Genomic DNA, 25,152 nt, shown 5'->3' with positions numbered 1-25,152 from the left:
AGCCTTAAGCAGCACCAGGGAGAGCTCCCAGGCACTAGTTGTTTCCTAATACATACACCCTAAGAAGACGCTACCGCCCTTCCAACTCCAAGGTCCTGGGGCTCCTCCTCTTGGAACCTAAAGCTCCTATTCTAAATGATTGCCAAGGTCTACAATGGCAGCTTGTCCTACATGATCTATCTGTGTCCACATGATCAAATGAATGACAAGTTCTTGGACAGGAAGGTGGCCCCACACTAAAGCTTTCTGGGGGTCAAAGAAGCTCTGCCTCACAATGACATGGTTTGTAAGGACTGCTGGGGCTAAAGGCAGTGAAGTGCACGGGACCAGATGCCATGCAGATCGCGTTGGTTATTGCAGCATTTCCGGTGGTTTACCTACGGCCCCACAGCTAGGTAGTCACAGAGATAGTATTGATGGCAGAAGGGACGAGTATTAACACATTGATTCCCTGGTCTCTATCAGGCATGAAAAAGAAGGAAGAGGAGGAGGAGGGGAAGGAAGAGGAGGAGGAATAGCTGCTAATCATTTTTTTCTTCAAAAACTCAGGTCTTCCCCAGCTTGTCTTCCTTTTAAAGCAGGGACATCTAGAATTTAAAGACTTTTCTGACCTCCAGTCATGGGGACCACATTTGCTTCCACATAAGAATCTTTGGCCAAACTTTCAGGGACCTGTCTTTCCACTGAGCCCCAATTCTCGAACATTGCTACCCAAAATGTGGTGTATGGACCAGGAGTACAAGCACCACTTCTCTGTTAAAACGCAGATCTATGAAACAGAATTCCTAGTTGATCCCTATGCACCTCAAAGACTGAGGAGCATTCCCCTGGAGAACAGGACCCCCAGAACTCGACAATCCTCAAGGGCCTTGTCATCTTCACTCTGTGAGGAACAGTGGTCTAGGTCACCGTGGTCGGCAAACTGCGAGGCTCGAAAGCCACATGCGGCTCTTTGGCACCTTGAGTGTGGCTCTTCCTAAGCCTTAGGAGTACCCTAATTAAGTTAATAACAATGTACCTACCTATATAGTTTAAGTTTAAAAAATTTGGCTCTTAAAAGAAAATTCAATCGTTGCACTGTTGATACGTGGCTCTGTTGACTAATGAGTTTGCCGACCACTGTCCTAGACTCTAGGAGATAGGAATCCTGGTCATTAGAATCATTGGAAAAAATCTGGGATTTTATGTTATAAAAGAACCCCAGTAATGGAATTTACAAGGAATATCTATTTGATTATATAATAAACCATATAAAAACAGGGAGAAAAGTGATAAAAGGGAAAATTCTCTGTAGGTTGATATTCAGTATGCAGCAATATGCAACTGATATTCAGTACAAAACATGTTTATTTTTCCATTAAACTCAGCTGTCCTAATTTAAGAGAGCCTCCAAAAATACCAGTTGATATTTAGCTTCCGTCAGTTAGGAGTTGTTTAATTTTTTAGACAATTCTCATCACTTCAGAAGGGAGAACAGAGTGTCATAAAGCCACAGAAGGATGTCCCCACCTACACAGTGTCACAGTGGCATGACTGGGGGACACTGTGACTAAAGGCATGTCCTGGTCACAGTTACAGGGGCACGGTGGGCATTGCCAGAATCAGTGCTACAAGCTGCATATAAGTGATGAGTTTCCTGCCCATGTTTGCTTTTTTGCATTTCAATTTTCCCAGGAACATTTTATTCTGCTTCTTAGATGACAGTCCCTAAGGAGCCAGTCTCCATTTTTATCCTGCCATGGATTTTCTAGGTCATCATTTCAGGTAAACCTTCTGGGAGTCAATCCAGTTTACACCAGGCACTTACTCTGAGTCCAGTTCTAGGCTAGGGAGTATGAAGGGGGAAAGGGGCTGGGTAGTAAGACCCAAAATCTATTTAAGTTTCACGATCCTTAATTTTGAGAGATTTCTTGTCTTGCTGGACAGAGTTAAATTACATGTATATATTTTTTTATATATTGCACACACACACACACTTCATCGGAAAGAAATGAAAGACACAGTAATAAGGTGCTAAATTATATGGTTCACACTTCAAGTGCTACAGAAGGTCTAAGAAGAATGAGTTATTTTCCTCTGAAAAGAGAAGAGGAACGTTTACAATGGGCTCTGATGAGGATGTGTGATTTTAGTGCCTAGAAGAGGGATGAGGGTAGTACTAGAGAGGAAAAGGGAGAATAAAGGTGAGAGTTATTTAATATCCTTTAAACTCACTTTTCACTTCCCTAAATGAGAAGAAGGATAAGACTCTTTGTTTTGGTTGACTCATACGTTCTCATGAGAATTAAATGAGATGGTGTTTGTAAATGTTTTATTATCTAATAGTTAATCAAACAGATGAAATGGTTTCAGTAACCAAACTACCAGTAACGATTAAAAGCCCGAATATCAATTTGTGATTTTACAACTGAAAAAATAACAGCCAAGAGACTTGTATCGGTCTTCTGCATAAGATTTTTGCTGGCAGTCAGTCTATTCAGAAACCAAATTACAAATCAAACAGATAATATTGGCCACCATGTATTGCAGACCGGGGACCTGGGCTCTCTGCACCATGGCCTTTGATTCCTCCCAGCAGTCCTGAGTAAGGCACATCACCCCCACTCTGCACCAGCCAAGCCTCACAACCAGTTACTGATGGTCATCTTAATCGCATGCCCCTCTGGCTTCCAAGCCCAAGCTCTAATCCCTAGGTCACCAGGTTTCAAAAGGAACCAGAGCAAGACAACTCATTCACTAAAGATTTTTTCTACCACGCCACGTATTAGCATGGACATTGGGAAGGAAAAATAGCCAAATAAGTGAACTGAAGTGAGCACTGTACCACCCTTAAGCACTTCTGCAACTTCAGTTGAGCTATTGATCAGAGCAAATTCTAACAACATTTCTACGCTTCCTGTATTTACTCTTGGAGAGGATAGATTCAAGAGACACCATAGAACCAGCGTACTTATTCCTGTAAGTTAGAGAATGCTGTTTTCTGACAGGTGAAAGGTGGGGTTACAGCTGATGAATTTGACTGGTGGCAACAATCAGTTTGAATAAATTACATCCAGGGCATCTCTTTTCTATGGTAGATTTCCCATTGCCACTGCTTCGGCCTCGCCTCTGCACTAGTCTATTAGTCAATTAGTCAATTTTAGAACTACATCTCCATTCATTTTGGGTCCCCAGTGCACCATGACACTTCTGCTATGACGTTAATTTGGTTCCCAAAAGAGGAAATAAAGTGTCTTGCTTGCTTAATGCATCCCTGGTAAAATAGAATGAGTCCCCTCCCCCCCCACACACACACACATTGCTATATAGATCATAGTGTAAGTTTAACACTTAGTGTTTGATGTTAAGGAGGAGACATCATTAAGAACATCAAGTAAATATGAAAGGGGAGATGACAGGTTGGGATGGCGTTTGAGGGAGGGACTGCATGCGATGCTGGAGAGCACAGCCTGGTTACTCAGTGCCCGTCCATCTGGACCTCCCCTGAGCTGAAGTCCTTTCTATTCATGGTCTCTCCTTTTGATTTTCCTTTAAGCTATTTCCCAGGATTCTTTCAGGATAATGACGGGCGCTCCTCCAACTGATGCATCACATCTGTCCCCAACCCGCTGCCCCCACCAACCTTTTTAGTGATCCCGGGCACATCACCTAGGTAAGACACACCTGTGAGAGTCTAGAATAGTCCTTTACAAACTCGCACTACTTACTCGCAGAAAGAGTTCTGCAAAACGATGCACTCCCATGTACACTTTAAGGTTGACATCTAAAATTTCCACCGTAAGTTCAAATAATTGTAAAAGATGTCTTTTCTGGCATAACACTATTTTTAAAATTGAATTGTTCCAACACATTTTGGAATAACTCCAATATCCAAGTACCGCAGCTCTTTGAAACATACCCACAAGGGTCCTTTTGAAGATTCAAGGACTTCATAGCGCACAGCGCCCTGCACATGATATATGCTATGTATTTGCTGTGTGTGTGTGTGCAAGGGGTGGGGGGTGGGGGGTGGGGGGTATGGAGACAGAGATGGAAAGTGATGGCAAGATGTTAGCAGTCAGTCTTTTTTTAAAAAAATATATTTTTACTGATTTCAGAGAGGAAGGGAGAGGGAGAGAGAGAAACATCAATGATGAGAGAATCATTGATCGGCCGCCTCCTGCACGCCCCACACTGGGGAAGGAGCCCACAACCCGGGCATGTGCCTTGACTGGGAATCAAATCATGACCTCCTGGCTCATAGGTCAGTGCTCAACCACTGAGCCACACTGGTCGGGCCTCCCTCTTCCCCTTTTCAGGAACCCCATCTCAAGATTAGCTGATTAGCAACTTTGGTTGCATCTGCCGCCTTAATTCCCTTTTGCCATGGAAGCTAACATTCCCAAGGTCAGGGGTCAGGATGCGGCATCTTTGGGAGAGCCATCACGCTACTGACCAGAGCCTCCCGGCCGCTTGACCTGCACCTTCTCTCAGGATGAGAGGAACCCCGGGGAGGAAGATACGGCTTCCAAGCTCAGAGGCTGCCAGGCCCTTTCCTGAGGATGGAGACAGCCACCCACCAAAGGCCTAACTAACAACTCTCACATGCAAATAAGACAGGAGGTAATCGCTCCAACTCTGCAAATTTAGGCTTACGTGGGGAGACGTTTATGTCCCCTAAAACATGAAAATGAGGTATTCATCCTTATGTTCACAGGTGTCAGGTAGTTTATTTACATGCCGTCCTGACTGCGTGCCGAAGGCCTGGCCGGAGGCCAGTCCGTTCCCCTTGCTTGAGCAGCCAATCACGTGCACACCCCACCACCTACCTTACCGGCTCTCACATCTGGGCCACTGGAGACGCACTGTACCCACCCAGGACAGCTACCAGACAGCCGGGACAGCCCCTGTGTCCCAGGGACCTCTGAAATGATTCAAATTAGTCACCTCTAAGCCTCTCACCTGCTCCCCCGTCCCTCCCCACAGACACCACAATAAGGTGCTTGCCCGCAGTTCCCCTTTCTCCTGCCTCCTGGCTGACCTTGGGGCTTCCCCGCGAGGCCCCCGTGGCTGCTGTCTCTCCCCAGGGAGCTGTGAGTGTGAACCACACTCTGTGACGCTCTTTCCGGTTGCTCCCTCGGCCTGAACCTGGCCTCCCCCTACCTCCCCTAAGGTAACATGGTTATAAGTGTGTTTAATGAATTTTTCTCACTTTCAAATTTTTGATTGATTTTCTTCTCCGCAAAATGCTCAGGGAAGATCTTTCTCAACAGCTTCCAGAGTAATTTGAATGCCAACAGCGGAAAGTCCAGAAGGCCTCTCTGCCTTCCCACCTGATGTCTAGAGCCACCCTGAGCACCCACAGCAGACGGGAGCACAGGAAGTGCAGGGAGGGGACCAACTCTACCACTGCATCTTTGAGGCTATTGATTGGTCAGGAAACCAGCCCCCAGGGTAGAAACACGAATTCTGAAGGTAAGAAACCCCCTCACAAATGACTGGAAACTGCTTCTCAAACCCACAGTGCCCCAGGAGTCCTTCTGTTCAGGCACGTTCTGAAATCTCCTTTACCAACACACTGCTCCATCTGCCCCAAACTCCGCCTTATGGGTCCCAGTCCCCTGTCCACTCAGGAGCCCGGCTCTCTCCAGCATAACCCCACACCCGGGAGGAGCGGAGGGGCCCAGCTGGCTCCCAGGGCAGACCTGGACCAGCCCCTGCACTGGAGCCCTCTCCTCCCCTCGCCCAGCCGCCCCCTCTCCCGCTGTCCCAGTCTCCCTTTGCTCTTCACCGGGATTGTCTCTCTTCCCCCCTTTGCCTCCTACCCACTCAAGCAAGGGCTGCAGGAGATTCCACCCAGAGGTGTGGGCCTGGGGGAGATTCAGGCAGAGCATCTTGCCCCCCCCCCCCCCCCAGGTGCAGGGACGTGAATCCATTCCTCGGAGGGTGAGAGGAGGAAGCCGGTTCCAAGCGTTGTCTCTCCTCTGCTCTGCTCTGCTCTGCTCTGCTCTGCAGAAGCGGTGCAGTGGTGCTGAGTTTGAGAACTGCTGGAGGAATTCCCCTCAGTGCTCTGAGCACCATCACGCCCCTAGGCAGACTCTGGCTGCACTGCTGGTAAGCTTTTCTCAGTGCGGACTCCAGCGGTCTGTCCTGGGAGACGTACACTTACTTACCACTTTGCTTCCGCCGCAGAGCCCGGTTCTTCCAGTCCTTCCAGGCCAGCTCCGGGCTCCCCGCAGCCTCACGGGCAAGGAGCTCCTCCCCTCGTATGTCCTCTGTCCCAGGGACTGTTCCCAGAGCAAATCCTGACCTGTGCTCTGTCCATGCCCCTTGACCTCTGGGGCCGAGATTTGGGCTCATTCGTCCAGCAAAACTCTAGGATAAAGTAATCACAAAGGTAACATAATTCAACGTCACTTTCCAAAGCAAAATGAATAGCCCAGTGTAAAATCTACACTCAACAAATACCTGCTGCTTGAGCTCAGCTTAAACGCAACATTGTTCCAACTCGTTTCTAACTTTCAAAATGGTTTCTTTCTTTCAAAAACAGGATGTGGGAATATCTCCCAGGTTAATTGGTTACCCATTTTCCTGTTGGACCTAAGTCACCAAAAGTACCTGGAGTTCTTTCTCGTTCTGTCCCTGTGACTTCCTCATAGTTCCTCGTCCTCCTCTCCACATTCCTCCCCTGCCCTGGGGGGTGGCGGGGGGTGGGGCGGAGAATGAGTATTGCTTAATGGTTAATGCCTGAGTGAACTCAGCTAGCTCCACTGGAAACTCTAGCCTTAGGTAACTTTGCTTAACCTCTCTAAGACTCAGTTTTCTGAAAAATGCGACCAGTAATAATGTTATGATACAATTGTTTTTACTAATAATTTTTATACTATAATAATAATATGGATATCATTTCACACTAATAATTTCTGTATCATAACAATAATAATGTATGCACTACATTCATGGTACTGATACTATTTTCTGTATTAATAATTTCTGCACTATAATAATACTGATACTATTTCCTTTACTAATAATTTCTACACTTTAATAATTTCTATGCTAATAATATAGGTATAAAATATTTGTACTAGTAATAATTTAATAATGACAATAATTCTACCCAATATCTATGCTAAGAATATCTGTACTAATAATGCTAATAGTTTTCTGTAAAATGAGGCTAATAATATCACTGACTTTATAGTTATTCTGAGCATTATATGAGGAAAAAATAGATAAAACACACAGCATGACACGTAGCAGGTATTTAATAAATATTGTTGTTGTTGTTGGGCTTCTAGTCAGTCTCCCTCCCAGTTCTTGCACCAGGGAAACTTGTGAATAAAACTTAAAACTGCTTGCCCTAGCCGGTTTGGCTCAGAGCATCGGCCTTCAGACTGAAGGGTCACGGGTTCAATTCCCAGTCAGGGCACATGCCTGGATTGTGGGCTCGATCCCCAGTAGGGGGCGTGTAGGAGGCAGCCAATCAATGATTCTCTCTCATCATGGATGTTTCTCTCTCTCTCTCTCTCTCTCTCTCTCTCTCTCTCTCTCTCTCTCTCTCTTTCTCTCTGAAATCAATTAAAATATTTTTAAAAAATTGTTTTCAGATCTGTCTGGGTAAAGAAAAGACGGCCCCTGAGAGTGACTGTGGGAGGGAGCGCATCACCTGCCCTGGGAGCCTCCTTCCACCTGTGCAGGTAGCTGCTCCTGGTGAGAAGAGGAGCGGGTAGGAGAAGGGTGGGAATAGGCAGCTGGTCATGAAGTAGGGGCTTTTGCTCTCTGGGTGGAAGGGGATTTTCATTCAGAGGAACAAGGATGCTGGAGGAAGGAAGGGGTTCGGTTCCCTCCACCCTGAGGAGTGAACTTGGACCTTGCCCCAGAGAAAGGAATCATAGAAGTGATGGGGGGGGGGGGGGGAGCAGGGCGGGGCATGTCCAGAGGCAGGAGAACAGGGTCCTTAGGGAGACCTGGGTCTGGAGCAGAAAGGAATATCACATTGTCATGCCCTAACGGGTGGTACTTAGGGAAGGGAATGAAAGTGGACCTTTTGCTACTGTCTTCCTCACTTCCCCTCGCAGGGGGAGCCCCTTTCCTGGGCAGGAGCCCCTTTCCTGGGCAGGAGCAGGCTCACAGGCGATGCAGCGTCAGGTGGGCCCTTTGGCTATGTAGGGCTTTATTTGACTTTCTGTTTTATTTTAAATGGAGCCATTCCTGAAACTAATTGGACTGAAAGCCCATAAATTAAGATCCATTATTTTACATGTTTTAAGAGGCAAAAGAACAGAACAATCAACATGTACGATTTCCCACCCCCACCCCCATTCTCCACTTCCAGCTGGCAGTACTCAGGTGTGTGTCCTCAGAAGCCTGGAGCAGTTAACAAACCAACAAACAAAACCTTTCCCTGCAGGCCTCCTGAGACGCAGAGGCACAAAGCCCTCCTTCTGGTGTTCACCCAAAGCACACCGCAGAACTGAGAGTTAAGAGCTGACTTACGGGTCTCCACAAAACAAGTGCAGCTTTTCATAAAATGAAAGGTGATGTGGGCTGACTTCACTTATAGAGACAGGAACAGAGCAGCGTTGCCTCAGACCCAGGGTAGGCGTGGGCATGAAGAAGCATCTTGGGGTAGCGGACATGCTCTAACACTGGACTGTGGTGATGGGTGCACAATTGCGTAAGTTTACCAAAATCATTGAGTTGCACACTTACGATGGGTGAATTTTATGATCTGTAAATTTTGCCTCAATAAAGCTGCGTGTGTTTTTAAGTTATATAGGTAACTGGTTTCAATTGGCCAAATAATATAGTGTTAGTACCTACACTGTCGTCCTGACCACTTGCAAACCATGTGAGTTGGAGAAAGTGAGTTCCCAGCCCTCAGCCTCAATCTCCTGGTGTGTCAAGTGGGAGGTGATGATGCGCATCTCAAAGCAGAATGACAATTTAATGAGACAACTTGCGGAAAGCACTTAGCTCGGCAGTGGGCCTGAAGCCGCTGCTTCTGATGTGTTACACTTCCTCCTGGGCCCAGCAGTGTGGGGAGGCCTGCAGGGAGAGCTGGGTGTTGATCATTTCCTGACATGGGAAGGGAAGGGAAGCTCATTCTGGATTTGTCACTGAGAAGGCTCTGGAAAAATCGAGTGGTGGCGAGGTTTCCAGCCTCTCAGGCCCACCAATGCCCTTGTGACTAGAGGAATGAAATTCCACTCTCCCTTTCAGGGGTCCCAGGGTATTGATTTTCACCTCCTCCTGGGTCAAGTTGTGAGGATAAAGGAAGTGAGATGTGTGGTGAGGCAAGGGCTGCAGGTGCTCCAGGCCTCTTGGTGACGGTCCCAGCTGGCTGCCCTGGGGGATGCTCTAAGGTAGATAGGATTTGGGCTACTGGATGAGGACACAGGTCCCTGTCTCCTGAGAGTCACCTGGGTGAGCTCAGAAATGTCAAATCTGATGGTTAGGAACCAAACGGGATCACTGGCACTTGTCAAGCATGGCAAACTCGCGGCTGTTAGGCCGCACGCTGGCTGTGAGTTTGACACGCTTGCTAAGAGCTGGTCCTAAGACCAGTTGAGACAGCTTGTTCTCTCCTTGTGTGTGGAGGACACTTTATTCTGAAGTTTTTAGGGACAGTGATGGACAGAATGAAGTATCAGTCATTCTTGGAGGGGAAAAAAGCATGCATCCCCATCCTTACCCTTACATACCCCATTCCCTGTCTGTCCCTGGCAGGCTTACCTGCTTATTCATTCATTCATTACATATATACTGAACTTCTGCTATATGCCTGAGGCTGTTCTAGACAAGGCCCTTGCCCTCACAAACCTTATATTCTAGCAAGAAACGCACACAGTGAGCAAGGAATCAAGTGAATCTATGCTAACATAAATGCTAACAAGGATAGTTTATACAGGTGGCCAGATTAGATTGGGTGGTCAGGGAAGACCTCTCTGAGAAAGGGACAATTTAGCAGATCCTTGAGGGATCAAAAGCAGCAAAGGTCTGGAAGAAGGGCATTCCTGGCAGAGGGAAGAGAATTTGCAAAGGCTCTGGGCCAGGTGTGAGTTCTGTCTTTTCAAAGAGCAGAAAGAAACCAACGTAGCTGGAGCCGAGTGGGAGGTAGGCATGGTTGAAGGACAGTAGTCCAGGGTGGTGGTCAGGGCCCAGGCCTGTTGGCCTCTGGCCACAGGAAACATGGATTTCATTCTAGGTGTGATGGGAAGCTGTGTGGAGCATTTGGGACAGGGAATCAAAATTATTATTTTGGCTATTTGGAGAATAGACTTCTGGGTATAGACGCTTTCTCATCAAACTAGTTGTACAGAATCTCAAAGCGAACAGCCCCTTCCACCTGAGCCACCCTGGCCTCTCTAAAGCGAGAAGAAATAAGGACTGGGGACCTCACACCACCAGCATGAGGAGAGGGTCTCTCCTCCGTTTTCTCTCCCCAGTGGGCCTCCTGTGTCTCTCTTTCCTCTGTAGCCCAAGAGTAAATGGGTTTGCTTGTTTATTTGTGGAGGTTTATCTTTATTTATTTATTTATTTATTTATTTTTAATATATTTTATTGACTTTTTACAGAGAGGAAGGGAGAGGAACAGAGAGCTAGAAACATCGATGAGAGAGAAACATCGATCAGCTGCCTCCTGCACACCTCCCACCGGGGATGTGCCCGCAACCAAGGCACCCGCCCCTGACTGGAATCGAACCCGGGACCCTTGAGTCCACAGGCCGATGCTCTATCCACTGAGCCAAACCGATCAGGGCAGGTTTACCTTTAGAAATCATTCAATCTGCATTAATTCTCTGACATTGATTCTTCAAGACATTGAAGAAAACATTTATTAAGATGTGGAGGAAATTTACTACATACAATGTCTATACATGAAAAGTGTTAATTACCTCCCTGTGTGCCTCCCATGCTCATTCTTTCTTTTTTTGACACATGTCTGCAGCTCTAGCCAGGTCTCCATGGCCTGGACTGAACGATGATCCCAAATGAGGCTTTCTAGCCAGAGAAATCTTTTCATAAAATAACCCAGAGACACCAGGGTGGAGAAAGGTAGTATCAGTCTGCTCGGGCTGCCATAACAAAATACCACAGACTGGGGGGCTTAAACAACAGACATCTATTTCTCACAGTTCTGGAGGCTGACGTCCAAGATCAAGGTGCCAGCAAGGTTGGCTTCTGGCAAGGCCTCTCTCCTCCGCTTAGATCTCTGCTCTGTCCCCACAGGCCTTTCCTCTCTCCTCTGTCTCCCATGGAAACAGTGTGCATGGAAACAGAGCTCTGGCCCAGCCATGGCTCAGGAGGTCACGATTCGATTCCCAGTCAGGGCGCATGCCGGAATTGTGGGCTTGATCCCTGGTGTGGGGCATGCAGGAGGCAGCCGATCAGTGATTCTTTCTCATCATTGATGTTTCTCTCTCTCTCTCCCTCTCCCTTCCTCTCTGAAATCAATAAAATGTATATATATATATATATATATATATATATATATATTTTTTTTTTTTTTTTTTTTTTTAAAGAAACAGAGCTCTGGTATCTCACCTGGGGGCCCTGTGTCTGTGACCTCTAATTTTCATCCATACATTCATTTAATCCAAGATCCATTAACTCAGTGCCCCACACTTAAGAAGCCTCCAGGTAGTCCGAGCCCCTCCCTAAGGCACAGCCATGTGGGGGTCTCCACCTTAATGTTCTCCATCAACCGGTAGATAATATGCATTTCAACAGAAGCAGACATTGTCTGCCAAAAGGCATTCAAATACATTTCAGTTTCATATGGTAAAAAACAAATCTAAACATCCATCTAGCTAAGCAAAATCCAGCTAAAGGACTCATTTGGCCTACAGGCCAACAGTGTGTAACCTCTGGTGAGTGTAGTGGGTGTGACATTTGTTTCTAAGTGTGGGAGCATGGGAGACAGAGGAAAGCAAGGAGCCCCTTCTCCCCACAGGTGCCTCTCCATGAGTCCCCAGACAGGCAGGGACATGAAGATAACACCACCCTGTTTTCCACTCATGGCGAGAAATGTGGGGTTATTACTTTATATCAGTACAAAGCAATAGCAAAGTTAATATTTATAATAATAAAAGCATAATATGCTAATTAGACCAGACGTCCTTCTGGGGCTGCTGCTGCAAGGGCCAGGGCAGCAGCGGGGCTGCCACCTTGGCCCTAGGAGCCCCTTGCACAAATTTCGTGCATTGGGCCTCTAGTAAAATAATAACCTTTTTGGATCCCAACTTAGAAGATCACTTTCCCTCTATCAATGCAAAGAGGAAATGTTTCCAGAATTAATCTGAAACCTTTGTAGCCCTTTGGCTGGAAGGATCACTTAGTAAAAATTCCTTTGCTACATTTTGACATTGTGGACCTTAAACCCAGAACTGGAGGCCAGAGACTGGCCAGAAGAACAGCAGGCCAGTATCTGAGCCCACCCCTGATAGCAGCATCCAGTGGCCCAAGAGACCCCAGCACAGAAGCCTGCATTGTTCAGTTAGCAATAAGGGTTGAGATTGAAACCAGGTCCAAAATCCTTTCTTGTGTGTCTTCCTTAAAAGAAGCAGACTTGTTTAGGTTTTGTTTTATTTTTAAAATATTTTTATTTATTTCAGAGAGGAAAGGAGAGGAAGAGAAAGATAGAAACATCAATGATGAGAGAGAATCATTGATCAGCTTCCTCCTGCACGCCCCACACTGGGGATCAAGCTGGCAACCCAGAAATGTGTCCTGACCAGGAGTTAAACTGTGACCTCCTGGTTCATAGGTCAACATTCAACCACTGAGCCATGCTGGCCAGCCTTCTTTAGAGGTTTATCTCTGTCTTTAAAATATTAAATTCCCACTGGTGCCTTCTTGATTTTTCACTGTGACTACAAATTGGGAGATAGTAAATTATTCCATGAAAAGGTAAACTTAGAGGAAGTTTTCCCAGTTCTGGGGTCCCAAACTAAAAGGAATCAGATGCTTTATCACATTATGTTTGACCAGGAATACGGAGCACAGATCTGAGTCCCATTGTCCTTGTCCTGAGTTTATGCTCGTGCTTCTGGCCTAGAGCACGGGGCCCCCGGGCCCCAGTGGTGACCCAGCAAGGGAGATGTTGACCAGCCAGCCAGTGGATGTGCAATCCCAAGTCAGCGTGGGTCCTAAAGAAAAGAAACATGGGGCATGTGAGAGGAGGATTCTTAGCAGACTGGAGTTTAGGAACGACTTCCTCACGAAAGCAAAGCAAAGGGAGCTGAGAACAGAAAGAGGGGAGAAGGGAGGCACAGGGTGTCTCGCAGGGAAGGCCCTCCGCAGAAGGGAGTGCAGTGTTGGTAGTGCTGAAAGCTGACCGCAGTGCTGGACTGGAGGGAGGCCGGGAGGGAAGGACACCTGAGGAAGCAGGAGTGGTGTGGACCTGATGGCTCAGCGCTGTGCAGGCCACAGTGAGAAAGCCCTGCAGGGTTATACGTGGCAAGTGAGGGGGACCACGATCATTGTATGCTGTGAAATGATGACACTGGCTGTGGCATGAGTAGATAGCAGAGATGTCTGAGTGGGTGCAGGGCAGACGGACAACCACTGCTGCAAGTCAGAGAGGAGGTGGGAACTTAGACTAGCATGGGGCCGTGGAGACGGAGAGGAGGAGGCAGACATGAAAGCTACTGAGGCAGGTGAGGCGTTGGATATGAGGGAAGCGGGAGGAGGAGACGCTCAGCTAACTTCATTTTCTCACTTGACACTGGGATGAATGGAGGTGCATCCATGGAGGCAGGGGACACTAAGGGAGGAACAAATCCGGGGCCCGAGGGGAGGGTGAGAGCATGAGTTAGTCTTGGGCAAGTTGACTTGGATATCCCAGGTCACAGATCCCCACCTGTAACTGTTGCCATAGTAATGGAAGAAGTTTAGACAGAAGGAGCCACTTGGTGATGCTCTCCCTCCACCTCCCCCGCCCTGGAGCCTCTGCAAGGAGTCCACTTAAGATGCTTTGTTTTTCATTCTAGTTGAAGAAGCAACTCAATTCTTTTATTTTGAGAAAAAAATAGAGACCTTCCTCACATAGTTATGGTGTTCTATCTGCTCGTCCCCTTCCTGCCCTGGAGGGTCTGGCCACTCACCTTAGACATGGAGAATCAGATGGAGCAGAAGACAAGGGAGAGAGCCAGACCCGGGAATGTCACTGGAGAATGAGGACTGGCCCAATCCTGGTCTGGGGAGTGAATTCTCCTGCCACCGCGCTATAATCCAGCCACAAGGGGCCTCTTCCAGTTCCTCCAATGCCATCCTTCTCTCCCTTATGTCCTCACACAGGCTGATCCCTCCCCTTCCTTCTCTCCCGTGTCCCTTTCATCTGGATCAGTCCCTAGTCATATTTCATTCTGTGCCCAGACAGCATCTCCTTCAGGAGGCCTTTTCTGATGTCCACCGCCAATGATGTTCAGTGTTTACAGCAGAGAGTGCTAATAGCAGACACCCAATACCCATTCTCTCCTTTTTGTCCCTTGTACCAGAACCCTTGATTTTTTTTTTTTCATTGATTTCAGAGAGGAAGAGAGAGGGAGAGAGAGATAGAAACATCAATGATGAGATAGAATCATTGATTGGCTGCCTCTTGCACGCCCCACACTGGAGATCGAGCCTGCAACCCGGGCATATGCCCTGACCAGGAATAGAACCATGACCTCCTGGTTCACAGGTTGACGCTCAACCACTGAGCTATGCCAATTGGACTAGAACCCCTAATTTTTAAGCTGAGCATAAAGACTACATTTCCCAGCATCTTTTGTAGCTAAAAGTGGCCCTTTGGCTAAGTTCTGGCCAATGCCATGATAGTGGAAACGTTTGCAACTTCTAGGATATGATCTTTTATGGAGGGGGCATGCTTTTCCTCTGCTTCCTTCTCTTGAATATGATGGCTGATTCTCTAGCCACCAAGTTGGACCATCAAGCACAGGCAACATTCCAGGGATGGGATAGCTTTGAACTGGAGAGGCTTGGTTCGTTTCCTCATGACTTCATAAAGCTACTCTACATTTGGTACTGCCTACCTCCTAGTTTTATTTATGTAAGAGAGACATAAACTTCCATCTTGGGTAAAGCACTGTCATTTTGGAGTTTAGGTAACTTGAAGCCAAACTTAATCCTAATGTATCCCGTGCCCCTCCCACCCATGTGTCTTTTCCCCCATGCAAACATTTACATTCTAGATTATCATTGCACAGTTACTCAGGTGAGTGAAACAAAATCTGCCCTGCTCAAGTCGACACTCTTTTTCAGATGCAGATGGCGATATAAAAGTTGCCCCCGCCCCACAGAACCCATCATTCAGGTATCTGCAGGTGTCCAGGAAGTAACTGCAAAGCCAGGCCCAATCATGCAAAGGCCATGCTGTGGAGCCACTTCACATGCTGCTTTCCTGCCTCAGGGTTTCAAGCTCTAGGCGATGCCACGGTTATGACTGTGTCCACTTCAATATAATAACTATGAATGGTGCCAGGTGGGTACTAGACTTATTGTGGGGATCTCCTTGTAAATTACATAAATGTCTAAACACTATGCTATACACCTAAAACTAATTTAAAATAACACTGAATGTCAACAGTAATTGACAAATAAAAATAAATAAATAAATGAAATTACATTGTATGGAGGCGGTGGGGGGTGGGGGGTGGGGAGGACGGGTTAAGATGTGTGTTCCACAGTCAAAGGACCATCTTGCTTACTGTCATATCCACATCACCTAGACTGTGCCCCCAGAGTGCCCGAAATAGAGCGAAAAGGAAAAAGACTGTGTCCATTCCCCCTCTAGGGCAACTTCTCTCTCTTGGACTGAACAGTCGAGTAAAACCACCAATTGACCCACAGAAAACAACAAGGCAAAAAAGCGCACACAAAAATGTCTTCAACTGGCATCCTCCAGCCTACATGTTCTGATGTGGTGGTATTTGGCAAATCAAAAGTAATTTTTAAAACTCTGATGGTCTGGCATTTGGAATGTTGAAAGCAATCTGGAAAGTCCGGACGCCCGGCATTTGTGCCTCCGCCACTCGCTGCAGAAACAGATTGTCAGGATGGATTTTGCAGGAAGACCAGAGTGAGCGTATCTGGGGAGATCCACTCGTCTGCAGCGGCATTAATGAGTTTTGGAGTCACATTCTTTAGCAGACTCCGGCAGTGAGTCTATGCCGATTAACTCACCTTTTTTTTTTTTTAAATGCTAGACACTTCTTTACATATAAATATATATTTCAGAGAGGAAGGGAGAAGGAGAGAGGGATAGAAACATCAATGATGAAAGAGAATCATTGATTGGCTGCCTCCTGCACGCCCCCTACTGGGGATCAAGCCCACAATCCAGGCATGTGCCCTGACCGGGAATTGAACCCGGGACCCTTCAATCTGAAGGCTGATGCTCTATCCACTGAGCCAAACCAGCTAGGGCTTAACTCACCTTTTAGGCCCCAGAACCTTTCAGATGTCAAATATAGTGTGATGGTGCTTCATACACCAAGGGTTTCTGTGCCGGGAGCCGGTCCATCCTTGCTGTTTCAAGGGACCTGGCATATATGGCATACTGTTCCTAATATGTTTGCTCACCTTCTTGGCACTATGTGTTTTAACCAAGGTCTCTGAGAAAGGTTGTTTCCCCGGGTAGGGATTTTCCCCTGAAGTTAGGGAGGGAATAAAACCTCTTAACTAAGTGCCAGGCGGGTAATTAATCACTTTAACTACGAACAATCATGCTTAAGCTACATAATCTTTACTCCCTGGAATGGAGATAAGAAACGCCCTAACCTTTGTAATAGAGATTGATAGGATTGGAATCAACTGGTATAAATACAGATGTAACAACACAGAACTTAGAACACAGAACTTAGAACACAGAACTTAGATTGAGAGAACATGGCAAAAGATCCTGGACTGAACCTGACTACAGAAGTTGGCAAGAGAACCTGACTAGAACCTGGTGACTGAACCTGGCTGGAGAACCTGGACAGAACCTGGCTGGAGAACCTAGCGAGGGAACATGGCTACAGGACCTGGCTGGAGAACCTGGAGAACCTAGCAAGAGAACATGGACACAGAACCTGGCTAGATATCCATACCAGAACTTCGCTGGAGATCCTGAACAGACTTGGCTGGAGATCCTGGCTAGAGATCCTGGCTAGGCTGCTGATCAACTGAACGCTGTCTCCATGTCATTCCTGCTTCGCTGACTCCGTCCACACCTTTGGGGACCCCTGGACTCGCTGGGGTTGGAGCCCAGCATCTGGCGCCCGAACAGGGACCCCTAGGTAAGTGCCCCGCACTCGGTACGGATAGGACTCCACCATAGGAAGAGGGTGGATAGTCTTCGCCGACTCCGTCCACACCTTTGGGAACCCCTGGAACAGGATTCCCCTAGGTAAGCCACCCCCCCATTGAGAACCCCACACTCAGGATGGATAGGACTCCACCAGGGTACTGCAGACCCCCCTATAGAGCATAAGTAGGGTAAGAAGGTGGATAGCACAGAACTTAGATTGAGAAGATGTGCCATACTGAGTCCAAAGAAAGAAGACTCTGTATTGATTCTTAGATTGAGAAGATGTGCCATACTGAGTCTAAAGAAATAAGACTCTGTATTGATCTTTTAACACATATGCTTGCTAGCAGAGGAGTTGGGGTTGCTCCCAGTCAGACAGAACGTTTTATACAAGAAGTATGTCCATGCTTTTCTGAGGAAGGAAAGGTAAATGTAAAGGCATGGGAGAAGGTAGGCCCAAGGAGCCTTATCCTTAACCCCACTGCAGCCTTTCCACCCTGGGAAAGTGCAGGATTGGCAAGCTCTCTCTGGGGTGATAGATCAGGACTCAGGTAATAGCGGAAAGCACCAATCCTACTCTTAAAATGGATACAAGAGAGCATTTCGGGTTTTTCTTTTTAATGCCTGCTTTTAAAAAAATAAAAAAGGGGGAATTTGCTGGGAGCCGGTCCATCCTTGCTGTTTCAAAGGACCTGGCATATATGGCATACTGTTCTTAAAATGTTTTCTCACCTTCTTGGCACTATGTGTTTTAACCAAGGTCTCCTCTCTGAAAAAGGTTGTTTCCCCAGGTAGGGATTTTCCCCTGAAGTTAGGGAGGGAATAAAACCTCTTAACTAAGTGCCAGGCGGGTAATTAATCACTTTAACTACGAACAATCATGCTTAAGCTACATAATCTTTACTCCCTGGAATGGAGATAAGAAACACCCTAACCTTTGTAATAGATATTGATAGGATTGAATCAACTGGTATAAATACAGATGTAACAAGACAGCAAGACACAGAACTAAGAAGACAGAACTTAGAAGAAGACAGAACCAGGAGGCACAGAACCTACACAGAACGTTCTCTAGAGACAGAAGATCCTGGACTGAACCTGACTACAGAAATTGGCAAGAGAACCTGACTAGAACCTGGTGACTGAACCTGGCTGGAGAACCTGGACAGAACCTGGCTGGAGAACCTAGCGAGGGAACATGGCTACAGAACCTGGCTGGAGAACCTGGAGAACCTAGCAAGAGAACATGGACACAGAACCTGGCTGGAGATCTGAGGCAGAACCTCTCTGGAGATCCAGACCAGAACTTGGCTGGAGATCCTGGCTAGGCTGCTGATCAACTGAACACTGTCTCCGTGTCCTTCCTTCTTCGCCGACTCCGTCTACGCCTTTGGGAACCCCTGGACCTGCTGGGGCTGGACCCTGGCATTTCTGCTTTACTTGGTTCACCTGCAATTGATAAAGATTTCCAAGTGTAAGGGAAAATCACAATGGCCACGAGCTAGATAGAAGCACAAAGCCTGGGCAGTATCTGCACAATCTGAAGTAGAAAAAATGACACAACGGGAACAGAATAACGGCCAAATGTCTGGGCAAACCTGATCCTCTTCCAGGGTGGAGGTCCCAATTATGCCGGCTTTACCTTTGCTGTCCTAAGCCAGCAGGAGCTACAACAACAACTCTTATTCGATGCAGGATGTTTACTCACTAAAATGACTAGTTAATTTACTATGTAATATTCCACGGGAGTCTTCTTTTCCGGCTCCAAAACCACAGCCGCATGCCACAGCTCGGAACAAGAAAAGACTCTCTTGTCTCAGGCTCCTGCCAAAGGACTCCACAAAGAAGCTTCACTCCCCTAAGGATGCCCATGAGGGTTTGTGCATGTCTAGTCTCTACCACAGGGGCAGAAAACCCAACTTGGCAACGTCTGTTTATGTGCAGTCACCGGAGAATTCATGGAGAATAAACGAATGTCAAAACTCGGCTGCCGCAGGAGCCCAAGTGAAAATGGCTTCTCTCCCTTATGGTCTGGACGCCTTCTTGTCGCCTTGCCACGGCTTGTGCACGCATCGCTCTGGGTAGCAGCCTTCGACCCACCCGGCTCCGGAGTCACATTGTGACCACTGTGGCAGGCTGTCCTTTCACACAGCCTCCAGGCAGGGGAGGGTGGTGCTTGTAGGAGGGCTCCAGCAAGGACTCTTGGCACTCAAGGTCCTGCTCACATATTCAGTTAACACTGAGCAGAGATTTTGGGGGTGCGTATTATGTGCCAGACTCTGTGGTGGGTACTAGGGGTAAATGAGATATTTAGAAATGGGGTCCCTGCTGTCAGGAAGTTAAAGCCCACCAGACGACAACAGCTAATGCCTATTGACCAGCTGCTGTCCGTGTGATATGCCCTACCTCACGTAACCTTCAGCCCTATAAAGCATTTTACAGATGAGGAAGTTGAGGCAGAGAAAGGGCTAAGTGCCAACGTGTTCATGCAAAAACATAGTAGAGCTGGGATGGACCCCAGGCAGCCTGAGCCTGGAGCCTGCACTAGCAACTATTGTGCTCAGGCTCCTCTCCACTGCCTTCCAATGTGCCTGCTCTGGAAGCAGTGGGGCAGAGGGTGTGGGGTGGCTCAAGCAAAGCAGAACCATCTTTGCCGGAAGCCGGTCCATCCTTGCTGCTTGACACAGTCACTGCAGGATAGAAACATCTGCACAGCATATGTTTCAAGGGACCTGGCGTATATAGCATACTGTTCTTAATATGTTTGCTCCCCTTAGCGCTGTGTGTTTTAACCAAGGTCACCTCTCCGAGAAAGGTTGTTTCCCCAGGTAGGAATTTTTCCCTGAAGTCAGGGAGGGGATGCCTCTCCTAGAAAGGTTGTTTCCCCAGGTAGGAATTTTTCCCTGAAGTCAGGGAGGGGATGAAACTCCTTAACTAAGTGCCAGGCGGGTAGTTAATCACTACAAACAATCATGCTTAAGCTACATAATCTTTACTCCCTGGAATGGAGATAAGAAACGCCCTAACCTTTGTAATAGAAATTGACAGGATTAAAATCAACTGGTATAAATACGGATGTAACAAAACAATAAACAGCAGAACTTCGCTGGAGATCCAGACCAGAACTTGGCTGGAGATCCTGGCTAGGCTGCTGATCAACTGAACACTGTCTCCGTGTCCTTCCTTCTTCGCCGACTCCATCCACACCTTTGGGGACCCCTGGACCTGCTGGGGTTGGACCCCGGCACATCTACAAGAATGAGGCGAGAGAAATGTCCTTCTAGGAGAAGAAGTCAAAAGGGGATGTTTGAGATTTTATTCCCTTTTTTGGTGGGAAATGATATTGCACATTCTAAAGAGAGCGTAGGAGGGTGGAAGTTTTGTGCTCATTCCTCCATTTTTCTTTTCATCCTTGGTCTTGCATCTGAGGCAATGGGGCAAGCACAGCCTCTAAACCAGAGGTGGGGAACCTTTTTATTGCCAAGGGCCATTGGGATATTTATAACATCATTCGAGGGCGATACAAAATTATCAACTTAAATATTAGCCTGTTTTGGAAAAACATTTAATTAACTCACCCCTAACGCCTTGGCAGGGCCAAACCAAATCATTTCTTGGGCTTTATAATAACCAAATGATAATAACCAAATGAGGGCCGGACGTCCCCCACCCCAGCTCTAAATAGTATCTGTGGCATCAGCACCAGCTTCTATTGGACAGAAGCCAGACTTGTCATATTGGTGTGAGGCCAGACGTGTCTATTTGACTGGCTGGAAGTTTCTCTAAGATTGAGGTCAGCAAAAACCAAGTGCTTCCTGGAGGCAAGATTGAGAAAGTTTTTGCTGAGGCTGTTTTTCTGGCTATGTGTCCGCTCCTGGGAGTAAGAAGTGTTACTTTTCAAGGCCTGGAAACATAAAACTTGCCAGATTTAAGGCAGGGACTCTGGTTGACCAGCATTTGTCAGCTAAAAGTTTGCCCTGCATCAACTTCCAAGAACCAATAGGTCAGATCCAAGGTTAACATTTTATGATGTGGCTGGTTCTACACATGTGTTCAGCAACCCACCATAGGAGGAGTGGAAGTGGGATGTCAGGACCCAGTAGGAGGAGAGGCAAGAACTACAGCAGCACTGGCTAACAGTGGAGTCAGTGCTTCGAGTCAGCAAACCAAGAATGAATGAGTTTCCTTCTCTTTATTTTTTTTTTAAATTAAATCTTTATTGTTCAGATTATTACATTTGTTCCTCTTTTTCCCCCCCATAACTCACCTCCACCCAGTTCCCACCCCACCCTCCGCCCTCACTCCCCACCCACTGTCCTCATCCATAGGTGCATGATTATTGTCCAATCTCTTCTCTCACCCCAAACACCTCCCCCCCCCCCAAGAATAGTCAGTCCATTCCCTTTCTATGTCCCTGATTCTATTATAATCACCAGTTCATACTGTTCATCAGATTATTTATTCACTTGATTTTTAAATTCACTTGTTGATAGATGTGTATTTGTTGTTCATAATTTGTATCTTTACCTTTTTCTTCTTCCTCTTCTTAAAGGATACCTTTCAGCATTTCATATAATACTGGTTTGGTGGTGATGAACTCCTTTAGCTTTTTCTTATCTGTGAAGCTCTTTATCTGGCCTTCACTTCTGAACGATAGCTTTGCTGGATAAAATAATCTTGGTTGTAGGTTCTTGGTATTCATCACTTTGAATATTTCTTGCCACTCCCTTCTGGCCTGCAAAGTTTCTGTTGAGAAATCAGCTGACAGCCGTATGGGTACTCGCTTGTAGGTAACTGATTTTCTTTCTCTTGCTGCTTTTAGGATTCTCTCTTTGTCTTTTGCTCTTGGCATTTTAATTATAATGTGTCTTGGTGTGGTCCTCTTTGGATTCCTTTTGTTTGGGGTTCTCTGCGCTTCCTGCACTTGTAAGTCTATTTCTTTCACCAGGTAGGGGAAGTTTCTGTCATTATGTCTTCAAAGAGGTTTTCAATATCTTGCTCTCTCTCTTCTTCTGGCACCTCTATAATTCTGATGTTGGTACGCTTGAAGCTGTCCCAGAGGCTCCTTACACTATCTTCGTATTTTTGGATTCTTTTTTCATTTTGTTTTTCCAGTTGGGTGTTTTTTGCTTCTTCGTATTTCAAATCTTTGACTTGATTCTTGCGATCCTCTGGTCTGCTGTTGGGAGTCTGTATAATATTCTTTATTTCAGTCAGTGTATGCTTAATTTCTAATTGGTCCTTTATCACAACATCATTAGATTTCTTGAGGATCTCACTACATTTATCGGCGGTCTCACCAGTCTTCTTGAAGATCTCACTACATTTATCGGCGGTCTCACCAGTCTTTTCGAGTGCCTTATTAAATTTATCGGCGGCTTCTAGACAGTTCTTTAAAGACCTTAAAAGTGTGGTTTTGAACTCTATATCCATATCCAGCAGTTTGCTTTCCTCCAATTCTGTCGTTTGTGTCCTGTTTCTTTGTCTCAGCATTTTTTATGCTTCGCTGTGTCGATAGAGTGCCTTTCTGTGCTAAGTGTCCCAATTACCTGAGGTAGACACTCTTGGTGCACCCCCTTGTGGTCTTTGTGCACAGTCTTGTTGTAATTAAGCCTTGATTGTTGTAGTTATCACTGTGAGGGATTGACCTCCAGGCCAATTGGCTGTGAGAATCAGCTGTGTCTGCAGTGGGAGAACTTCTGTGCTGGAGACACCCCTCTGGGGCTAGACTTGCGTCGATGGGGCTTTGGTGCTCACTGAGTCTGCCCCCTGAGTGTATCTTTTATGGTTCCACGGAGCTGCAAACTGGATGGTCCCACTCTGACCTCTGGGCTTCCTGGCTCCTGGATCTCTAGGGAGGTGCTAACCTAGCCTTTGCCTGAGGCTATCCAGCAAAAGTCTCCCTGCAGGGCTTTGGCGGGGTGGGTCCCACGGGATCAACAGGGCAGGGTTAGCAATTATGGCTGCTCTCAGTCTTGCCCTCAGAGGCTCTGCTTCTCAGTGTCCCAGTAATCGCTGCAAGCCCCACGGAGAGAAAGCTGCCCTAGGGTTTTGGGCGATGCCAGACAGTCCTGCTTCTCCCGTATGAGTCTGGGTCCCTAGAGACTCGCCCGGATCTGGAGCTTAGAGTCTGAAACTCCCTCCCGATTGAAAACAACAACCATGCCCTCAGCCGCCAGCCCGCTCCGCATGCACTCCGCACCTTAGTATTTTACTTCAGCACTGCACCTCCTCTGAGTCTCGGTATGTTTTTCCCTTTCCTCCTAGTTGTAGAACTTCCACTCAGCCAGCCTTCCTGTGGTTCTGGATGATGTCCGTTCCGTCTTTTAGTTGTATTTTTGAAGTGGTTGTTCGAGGCAGCAAACTCCAGTGTTTACATATGCCGCCATCTTGGTTTTCCCCAGTTTCCTTCTCTTTAAAATGGAGTTACCAAGAGCACCAATCGGAAAATACGGCTGTGATAATAATCTAATGAGTTAATAAGTATAGCACACTGCACATGGGCTGGCACATAACATATTCTTTAAAAAAAATTTTTTTATTTTTTTATTTTTTGAGAGAGAGGAAGGGAGAGGGAGAAACATCTATGTGAGAGCAAAACATTGATTGGCTGCCTCCTACACGCCCCCTACTGGGAATTGAGCCTGAAACCCAGGCCTGTGCCCTGACCAGGAATTGAACTGGCAACATTTTGGTGTCCAGGACAACACCCAACCAACGGAGCAACACTGGCCAAGGCAACACATGATCTATTCTTGATAAATGCTAGCTGTCTTCATCATTACCACCACCACCATCCTCTTGGCTCTTCCACTTACCATGCATGTGACCTGGAACAAGTTTTTTAATATCTCTAAGTTTCAGATGCCTCTTTACATTTAAGATAAAAAAAAGTAGCTGTCTTTAAGGATGTAGTGAAGATGAAACAAAATGATACATATAAACACCTAACATCATGCTTAGCGAATAGTAGGTGCTCATTGAGGGAGTGTTATTGCCTGTTGGTTTTAAGAGCTTTCTGTTTTCGATGCGTAGTCACAGCAGGTATTCTGAACACAGGTATACATGACTATGAAGGAAGACAAAAGTCTGCCCAATGAGAAGCATCTATAGGAAGATTTAGCAAATAAAAACAAAAGTGTCCTGTAATTTATCTGGCAATCCTTCATGATGCCAACTTATCTTCTTGTAAAATCCAAGTTAGGGGTCGACTTGTGTTTTGTGGCTTTCTGTGACGTCACAGAACTCAGGTTCGAGGCCGTCTCAGGAAGGTCCTTCAGCGCTTGCCTTTGACGCCTCAGGGTGGCCGGTCATCCAGGGGATCTCCTCCCATGAGTCATGTTGGACACACACAGAAGCAATGGAGATCTTGAAGGTTAGACTCCGGCATAAAGGCCCTAGGATAACTTCTTCAAGGCCTCTCTTCATCATCAGTTCCTGTCACTGTCAATGGAATGCTGCCCATGCCCTCCCTCTGCCCTTCCCTAGCCCTACAATGTCCTGTCTCTCACCAATAGAAACCCGGCAGGGGTTCCACAGGGTAAGTGATAGGGAACCCTGGCTTCCTAAGGATATTATGACAACCCATTGCAAGCCTGGCTCCTGGGCTCCACTTTGTTCAACTCAAACTATTCAGGAGTTAGCATTTCTCTTCCCAAACTCCAGGGGCATATCCCAGCGACTTTAACTTCTGAAGTGGAAAGGTGAGAAGCAGAGCAAGTATCAAGTTAATAACATTTAGCTCAAAACCAAGACCGTGAGCTTCCTTCTAAGTGCATTTTTTTTCTTTTTGGATGGGGATGAAAGGAATACACTTCACAGAAAGCTCAGATGTATGGATTCTCCGTGGCTTCTCACCAACTGCCCTACCCTAA

General features: G+C 46.7%; 1 protein-coding gene across 2 annotated transcripts in view; it reads right to left on the bottom strand.

Moving 5' to 3' along the window:
- The window catches only part of FAM81A (family with sequence similarity 81 member A), a 92,650-nt gene extending 86,067 nt beyond the window's left edge, over positions 1-6,583 (bottom strand). The window contains exons 1-2 of one of the 2 annotated variants that reach the window (XM_036303291.1): positions 6,448-6,583; positions 6,153-6,354 (exon numbers count right to left, since the gene is read on the bottom strand). The gene's annotated coding sequence lies outside the window, so the exon portion shown is untranslated. The remainder of the gene's footprint in view (positions 1-6,152; positions 6,355-6,447) is intronic. The other variant, XM_036303298.1, reaches the window with a different exon arrangement.
- Positions 6,584-25,152: the final 18,569 nt, after the last annotated feature.

The sequence above is a fragment of the Myotis myotis genome, unplaced genomic scaffold (genome assembly GCF_014108235.1).
Source record: "Myotis myotis isolate mMyoMyo1 unplaced genomic scaffold, mMyoMyo1.p scaffold_m19_p_1, whole genome shotgun sequence".
Lineage (NCBI taxonomy): Eukaryota > Metazoa > Chordata > Mammalia > Chiroptera > Vespertilionidae > Myotis > Myotis myotis.
Note: the sequence above shows the minus strand (reverse complement) of the source record. Positions and strands in the feature narration are given on the sequence as shown.